Below are 8,870 nucleotides of genomic sequence, written 5' to 3' on the forward strand. Positions count from 1 at the left end.
ATCTACAAACGCAGAAATGCTGAGTGTAAACTGAGATAACCTAGAATTTAGAAACCTGGTCTGTACCTTAGCCTTTCAGAAACTTAACAATGAAAGAGCAAAACAGGAACACTCATCAGTAGTCATAAAATTGCTCAAATTATGTTAGACAAACACTAAGCTACTTGGGAAAATAAATTGGCTTTAAGGGACTACTTCCTTTCAGAGAAATCTTTGGATATGGTGAGTATGCCCATACTCTGTAACTCTGTGATTCCAAGACTAGGCATTTTTCCTAATGAAATAATCAGAAACATATAATGAAGCTCAACAAAAAAAAAAAAAAGAAAGAAATACTGCAAAAATGAAGATAATTATCAACTTTAATTCTTATATATTATTGTAAAAACATTTCAGTGCAAATAGTTTCAGAGCTACTGACTTTATGCTTCAGTTGGAAAACTCATCTCTGACAAAAATTTTTATAAGATAACATTTGTCAGTTTGGTTGTCTTTTTTGCGCATGTTTTTTGAATGTTCACTAGATGGTTCAAAATCTCAGGCCTCAATTTCACTCAATTCTAGGATAGGTGATACATTTATCCAGTGAAAAACAGTTCCTCAACCTCAGTAGATTTGGTGTTTTGGATTAGATAGTTCTTTTTGGGGGGGCCTAAAAGTACATTGTGGGTCTTCACTGATGGCTCATCAGGCAAAGAATTCGCCTGCAATGCAGGAGATGTGAAATCAATCCCTGGGTTGGGAAGATCCCCTGGAGGAGGACATGGCAAACCCACTCCAGTACTCTTACCTGGGAAATCCCATGGACAAAGGGGATGGCGTGTCATGGCCCACGTGGTCGCAAAGAGTAGAACACAACTTAAGCGACTGCGCACACACACACACACACACACACACACACACACACACACACACACACACACACACACACACACGTACATGGTAGGATTTTTACCAGCACACTAAGGCCTTTACAAACTAGATGACAGTCGCATTACCCAAGTTGTATTCATCAAAAACACTTTCAAGGCACAGCCAAGGGTTCTCTGTGGAACAAAATCACCTGTTGAAAAACCACGTATAAAGAGTGGTAGATCCATCAAGATTCTTTCAACATATTGAGAAATCTCAAAGTTTAACTATAGATTTTCAAAATGAAACCTTGTCCACAATCTATTTTAGCATCTTTTAATTTCATTTCCGTCTGCTCTATAGAGATTAATTTTAAGGTCTTCCAATTTACAAACTTTGTTTTCAATAATTATATTTCACTAGAATCTACAAAAGATTAAGTTGTTTTAAACTCCATAAATCAAATAGTTCCAAAAATTTTGCATATTTTAATAAATTGCAATCAAATTTAGGCAATGTATGAAAATATCTAATGCCATTGTAAAATTACATTTACTAAAATACAGTTTATCAAAAGCTTCAAATATTTCTAAAATATTCATGACAAGCAAAAAGGCTGTGTAAAAACTAACCTTATAAAACATACATTAAAATTCAATATTGAATATATTACAAAACTTTTCTGATTATTTTATTTTATAATTAAAATATGTTATTCTTCTACATTAAACATACATTTGAAAATTATAGTGGCAATTTACTTTGGTTATTATGTATTTATTAAATTCTATAGTAAATGATTAATGTACTGCAACCAATTCAATATACACTGTGTGCTATATCGAATTTCATAACACAAAAACATTATCTTGAGTGTAATCCCATTAAAATTTGTATTTTTTTCTATGCTAAGTTTTTTAGATGACTCTCAGTAGCATTTGAAACAGCATCAAATGTTTCCTCTTTTGCCAGATCAACTTCAAAAGCTTTATTGTGATTACATGAATTATATGAAATAATTGAACCATTACTAGAATAAATTGATTTTCTATTGGAAGCAGTGACACTGGCCCGACATTAAATGTTTGCAAAGCCCTCCTTCTAATAGATCGAATACTTCACAGCTATGGCTTCACTTTTTGTAAAAGTACAAAAGCCATGGAACAGAAGATTAGTAAAACGTACTGAGTAGAGCACGTGGGTCTAAGTGGTCCAAGTGGAAAGTCACACTCCACAGAGTGACGTGTCAAAATGCTTCCTGCGGCTATCTGTGTCAAAGAAGCAGCTTCCAACACATTTGCCTTTAAAATGCTATTAACTTTGAAGTTTGAAGTGATTCTTCTTTAATAGCTTTAGGTCTTTTGGTTTTCACATGGTTATTAATAGCATCACTACTAATTATACTTTCATCATCCAATTTTTGAGAAAAATATATTTAGCATATAATTATTAAACTCATTCTATTGTTTTCTTAAATTTATTGCTTCCCAAAGTGTTTTCCCTCCCAAAATAAACAGTGTAAATGAAATAACATAATGAAATATGTTATGATATGTAATGAAATCATCATAATAAATCATAATAATTTCATAATAATGAAATTGTAATATAAAAACATAATGAATATGTAATGAAATCATAATGAATAACATAATGAAATAACATAGAATGAAATAACAATTGCCAACTTATTTCAGTGTCAAATTTTCTATGATACAAATGAATCTTAAGCTTCAAGTTTTTTTCAATTGCACCTGACTTTTTCAATGTTCTGGAGGTATAGTTCTGGCAATGTATTCACAGTTTTTTTAATTTGAAAAACTAAGGCATTTTAACTATTGATATCATACATTAAGATCAATCTGTTTCTATTCCCATTTCTAACCACTTTTGCCCTTGTGTTGTGTAGTGTCTGATCAGTTACATATCTTTTAGGATCTAGCAAAATTTGAGTTGGAAACACATTAACATTTATTAATAGTAAGCTATATTTAGATTCTTTGATGTCCTTTTGAGTATATTTAATTATTGTTTTTCTTTATGGTGTAGGAATGACTTATTAAAAAACCTACTGCACCCTGTTCAAACATATCTGATAGCATGCCATGAAAGTGAAGTGTTAATGGTTATATTCCAATATGAGCAGGATCTACAGAATGAAACATCAAAATAACGTGAGGCATAGAGGAGAAACAAGATTTGACAAGTAAGGAATCAGAAACCAGTCGATGAAAAATTTTTCCAACAACAAACAGCTGTGTAAAGTTATAAGAGGAGGATTCAGTTTTCATTGACATCTCGTTAGAATGGAAATTCTCTCCAGTCAAAAATATAGGAATATGCTCTGAACATAAAATGTACAGCATTACATGTCACACACTTGGACACACATACAAATACACACAATGCACATGTTCATTATAAAAATAAAGCTTATCAGAACTTTGTTATAAGAAACACAGAAGTTCTATAAACAGCAAAACTTGTCTGTGTAGAGAGGTTCATGCCTCTTGCATTTCAACATGTCAGATCATGTCTTAGTGTATCTAATGCATTTCTTTGTGGTGAAGAGTACCAATTTAAAACAACATGCCAAGCTGCCACCACATGTGGTAACACAATTTGAAGAAAGAAGCATTCCAGTGACAAAAGTCCTACACATATTTGTCAAGAAGTCAATGGAGGTACTACAAGATTAACTGATTAAATTATGTTGATCAAAAACAACATAGCAGTAATTTTAAAATTATTTGAATTATCCTTGTCTAGGCTCTAACATGAGACTAATTCTGTATGTTCTTTCAGAATCATTGGCTACATTAACATTTATAATGTTTATTGTAAAAGTGCACCTCATAGTAAACTATTATTTAATATTTCCAAACTTTGAAATGTTCCACTTTATTTTCCCATAGTAGAAAAATAGTCACTTTGTATTTAATTCTGTTTTCATAATGTTGTATTTTTCTTAAAATGTCTCCATCATTTTATAGATTTCTGGTCTTAAAAATCTTAGATCCATTCTCTAATTTCAACTAAAGAAAATCACAATCACTTTGGCAAGATGATTCATATTTCTCTTTCTACAACTTGGATACTCACCTGTATTTCCAAAGTATTTCATAGCTACTTTATAATTTCACATAAATCATTACCTTTCTGAGCAAACCAGGGTGTAGAATCATTCTTCTGAAAGCAGCAAAGTTTTGGATTTCTGCTCTTTTAGTTTTCTTATTTCTACAGTGGAATTAATAGCAACATATTTTTCAATAAAATGTTTTGAAAGCTGAATGGAATAAATTTTATCCTAAATGTGAGATGAATATCATTATCTATTATCATTCTTCTTGTTTGTGTGAATGTTTCTATCCAAGAGATCAGTTCTAAAAATAAATTAGTATAATCTAGTCTCTTACTCAGTGGTAAAGAACCTGCCAGCCAATGAAGGAGATGCAGGTTTGGTCCTGGGTCAGGAAGATCCCCTGGAGGAGGAAACAGCTACCCACTCCAATATTATTGCCTGGAGAATCCCTTGGACAGAGGATCCCGGCAGGCTACAGTCTATGGGGTCGCAAAGAGTTGGATGCGACTCAGCAACTAAACAAAAACAAATACATATGTACGTGTGTGTGTGTGTGTGTGTGTATGTAGTAAGATAATATAAGTTACATATTTAGTATAGGAAAGTTTGTAGGTAGGTTCATGGTAACTGGCTTTATCAGTTATTTTCCTGGGCCTATTACTTGCCTTATTACTTATAAACCATACCAGACTCTAGATCGGGGCTTTTCCTTACTTTTTCTGTATTCCTCTCCAAAAAAGAATTGAATTTGTCTCAAATTCAAGTCTGATAGTTGAGATAGTTACCCACTGCCCTGAATTTATACATTTCTTGGCTCTTAATTTCCTTATCTGCAGGTTTTATCATTCTCCTTTCCATGTGAAATATACCCACTTGGTTCCACAATTTTATCCTGACTTTTCTCCTCAGATAAACTACTTTGTAATAGTGTAGTTTAAACTACTTTTAATAGTAGTGTAAACTACTTTTTCACTGAACACAACATTTCAAGAATATGGCGGCCTGCTGGAATCTGTTGTGGGTCAAGCTGTGTCCACAACAAAAGCTGTGTTGGAGTCTTAAAACCTAATAGCTCGAGATGTGATCTAATTTGGAGACAGGATCTTTGCAGAGGTAACTAAGTTAAGATGAAGACATTAGGGTAAGCCTTAATTAAATATGATTGGTATAGAGGGAGAATTTGGACAGACATCTACAGAAAAAAGACAATGTGAAGGCATAAGAAGAATTTATTTAACAAGCCAAGGAATTCCCAAGGCTACCAGAAGGTAGAAGAATGATATGGAAGAGATTATCCCTCATAAACCTCAGAAGAAACCAACAATTGCTAACAACTTCATCTGGTATTTCCATTCTCCGGAATAGTGAGACAATTTCTGTTGTTTAAGCTATCTACTTTGTCACATAACATCACCCCTAGGAAACTAATACAGGTTCAGAGAAAAAAAATTACCAACTCTCTCCTCTACATAATTTTCAATAATTTCAATAAGTCTCTGAAGTTTGTATTTGCTTCTATTTTATTTTTCTATCTTTTGAAAATTATTTTGCTAACTTCTAAGTATGAAAAAAGAAAAGAAGTTACAAATTATTACTCTGAAATTCACTTTAAATCTTAGCAATTAATATTTTGCATAAATCATAATATAACTTTAAATTATTCTGTCTTAAAAGATCATTACTATTTAAGAAATAATGCTATACTATGACACTAATAAAACTTTTAAAATAAATACTGAATGTGTGTTGTGAGATACCACAGATCCTTAATGAGTTATGACACTGGATTACTTTACATAGAATACATTTTTAAAAGCCTGAACAGTACAAATAACCAATTTTCAATGATGCTATATATCTTTTCTATGCCTGATTAGCTGCTTGTATTATTTATAGCTCTGAGTTTGTGATGGAAACATAGGTTACGAGTCATGAATCTTTAGGCCTCACTTGACAAGGCAACTAATACATCACTAAGCCTCCCCATTCTTGTTAAACTTACCTGTAAACCAATAGTGTCAGTCCTGAATTATTTTTGATACTGAATCTACTGATGAACTGCAACGGTTAAAATTAAAGTCTGATTTATGTTGTGATCAAGAGCATGGTGTTAGAGCACCAAGTGATCTGTGCAAATTATAACCATAAATACACTTCAGATTCAGCTTTATAAGTCTGCTATGGAGCTCTAAGTTACCTTTCTCCCTCAAGGAGTTTCCTTTGGATAAAAGGGCTGATAAAACTCAGTCTTTCAGATCTGATGACTTTGTGAACAAATCACTTGATTTCTCCCCCTCTGTCATTTCACTCAGGTGGAATTTTAAGACTGAATAGATGAATTTGACCAATGTGATCTGTGCTCTATTACTTGTAGGCAAGCATTACAGATCAGAAAACCATACACTGTATTTCACAGAGGTTCAGAAGAGTTTGATATCACTCCTGGTTAAGGGAATGAATTCATGACTCATTGAAAGCTTTACATTCCACATCTCTAGGCTCTATTTGAAAGGAAGAATATCAGTTCTCTCCAGCTTATCACATTTAAGCAGACAGGTTTCAATGATAGCAGGTTATCAAGAGACATGTAGACATACATGAATACAAATATGAAAAAAAAAAAAAAAAGGATAAACCCAGTACTGAGATGGCAGAATATCAAAGGTTGTGTTTTAAGCTGGAATTTCTTTTGGATTATCTTAAATGTAAATGAGATGAGCAAATATCAGCGAGCCTGAGGGTGCTAGCAGCAGGACTTCTGAAATGTCACCATTTCCTCCCAAATATTAGATATAACCTAAGTAGCCTATGAGATTGTATTAATAGCATAATCATTTTATCATACGAACAGATGAAAGAAATGAGATTTTTGCCTTCAATTTTATTTTCTGCTTTTTATCTTGAAGTAAAGTTCAATGAGTAGCATTTCCCTTGGACTGCTTACTTTGTGCCTACTTATGGATATTATTTGATCATAACTGTAAGTTTTAAAAAAGTCATCTCTGGATTTATTCATGTTTTGTGCTTATTCATGTTATGTGCTTATATACACATGTAAATATATTTTAATGGTTATAATAAAATGACAGAATTAAATGGATTTCCTTATCAGATAATATAAATAGTAGTGGAAACAGAAATAATATTTACTAATAAATAAGTGGTCAATTGTGCATAAAAATGATTTGAAAATGAATTGTTTTCAATATACTGTGGAGACATGGGATTTAAATATATACATTGAGAATCCTGTCATTGAATAAAGAGTCCTATCAATTAAAGTCAAAATTTTTTCAATAAGTAAAATTTTAATGTACATGTATACATCTATAAATATGCATAAATATATATTCTGACAGATGTTAACAGGCTTTATTAAATGCAAATAAATAATATGGGAAAAACAGTGATAAAATATTTTTATTGAAACAAATACAGCATTCAAATGACCACTTTTATAATTTATATTCAAAAGGGACTTGAATACTCAGAGAATGACACCTTTAGGGGAGTATAGTTTTTCTACTCTGTCTTGAATGGGGTAACATATTCTTGAGTACTTCAAAGAACAATCAAATTTCCATCATCCAATAAATGCACAAAACTTAATAACTATATAACATATGGCATTATTTATTCAAAATATTTATTTAGAAGTATTAATGTTATCATTTTCTGTGATAAAATGGTTAAAATTTTACTTCATTTACATGTTCATTGTACAAATTATTTTCCATGTATATTCTTATATGAATAAAATTATATGTAGCCTAATAAAGTGACTATTTATCATTTGATTACCATGATATACCTTAATACAGCCTCCTATCAGTGACACTGGCTTATTAAAGCAGAGCCTATCGAAACAACAGTGTAGGATGTGAGACCACATCCTCCTCCTTCCCTGGCAGAATGGACATAAGTTTTCAGAAGAAATCCCACATTGCCTACCTTCATTCCTCACTGGAAAGCACTTTCTAGGAAACAGATGTATTTACAGATGTGTGTGCATGCTAAGTTGCTTCAGTCATATCTGATTCTTTGCAACTCCCTATGGACTGTAACCCACCAGGCTCCTCAGTCCATGGGATTTCCAGGCAAGAATACTGAAGTGGGCTGCCATCTCCTCCTCCAGGACTTAAGCATGTGAATGTTCATAAATATAAGCTTCAGTGTGACATAAAAATGACTACTTTTTCAAAATGTTTTGTTTAAAATGTGGTGTAATTTTAAACGAAAAGCTTTTTCTTTATATTTATATTTCTTTCTATGTATTTCTTTATATTTTCTTTATATTTATATTCAGTGAAGCTCTTTAAAAATTGAAAAAATCCTTATTTAGAAATAGAAGAACTGAAAACACAAAGCTAAGATGAAATTATTAGGTTGGGCATTAATCCATTGTGACTGGTGTATATGTGCTTCAGTTTTGTCCAATTCTGTGCAACCCAAAGGACTGTAACCTCCTAGGCCCCTCTGTCCATGGGACTTCCCAGGCAAGAATACGAGTGGGTTGCCATGCCCTCCTCCAGGGTATCTTCCCTACCCAGGGACTGAATCCATGACTCATATCTTCTGTATTGGCAGGCAGTCTCCTTACCATGAAGTCCTTATAGAAAAAGGATAAAAAAAAAAAAAAAGATTAGACACAGAAATATACATACAAGGGGAGTGTCATGTGAATATAAACTCAAAGAGTGCCATGACTCTTCCACTAGCAAGGGCAAGGAATGCCAAAGATTCCCAGAAAACTTCCAGAACCCAGGTGAGAGGCACAGCACAGATTAGGTTTTATAGCTTTCAGAAGGAACTAACCCTGCTTACAACTTGATATTAGATTTCTAGCTTCCACGACCTCGAGATAATAAATTTCTCTTGCTTAAACCATTCAGTTGTGTGTCCTTTGTTCAACAGCCCTAGCAAACAATAGAGAAGG

The sequence above is a fragment of the Cervus elaphus genome, chromosome 19 (assembly GCF_910594005.1).
Source record: "Cervus elaphus chromosome 19, mCerEla1.1, whole genome shotgun sequence".
In the NCBI taxonomy this organism is placed as follows: domain Eukaryota; kingdom Metazoa; phylum Chordata; class Mammalia; order Artiodactyla; family Cervidae; genus Cervus; species Cervus elaphus.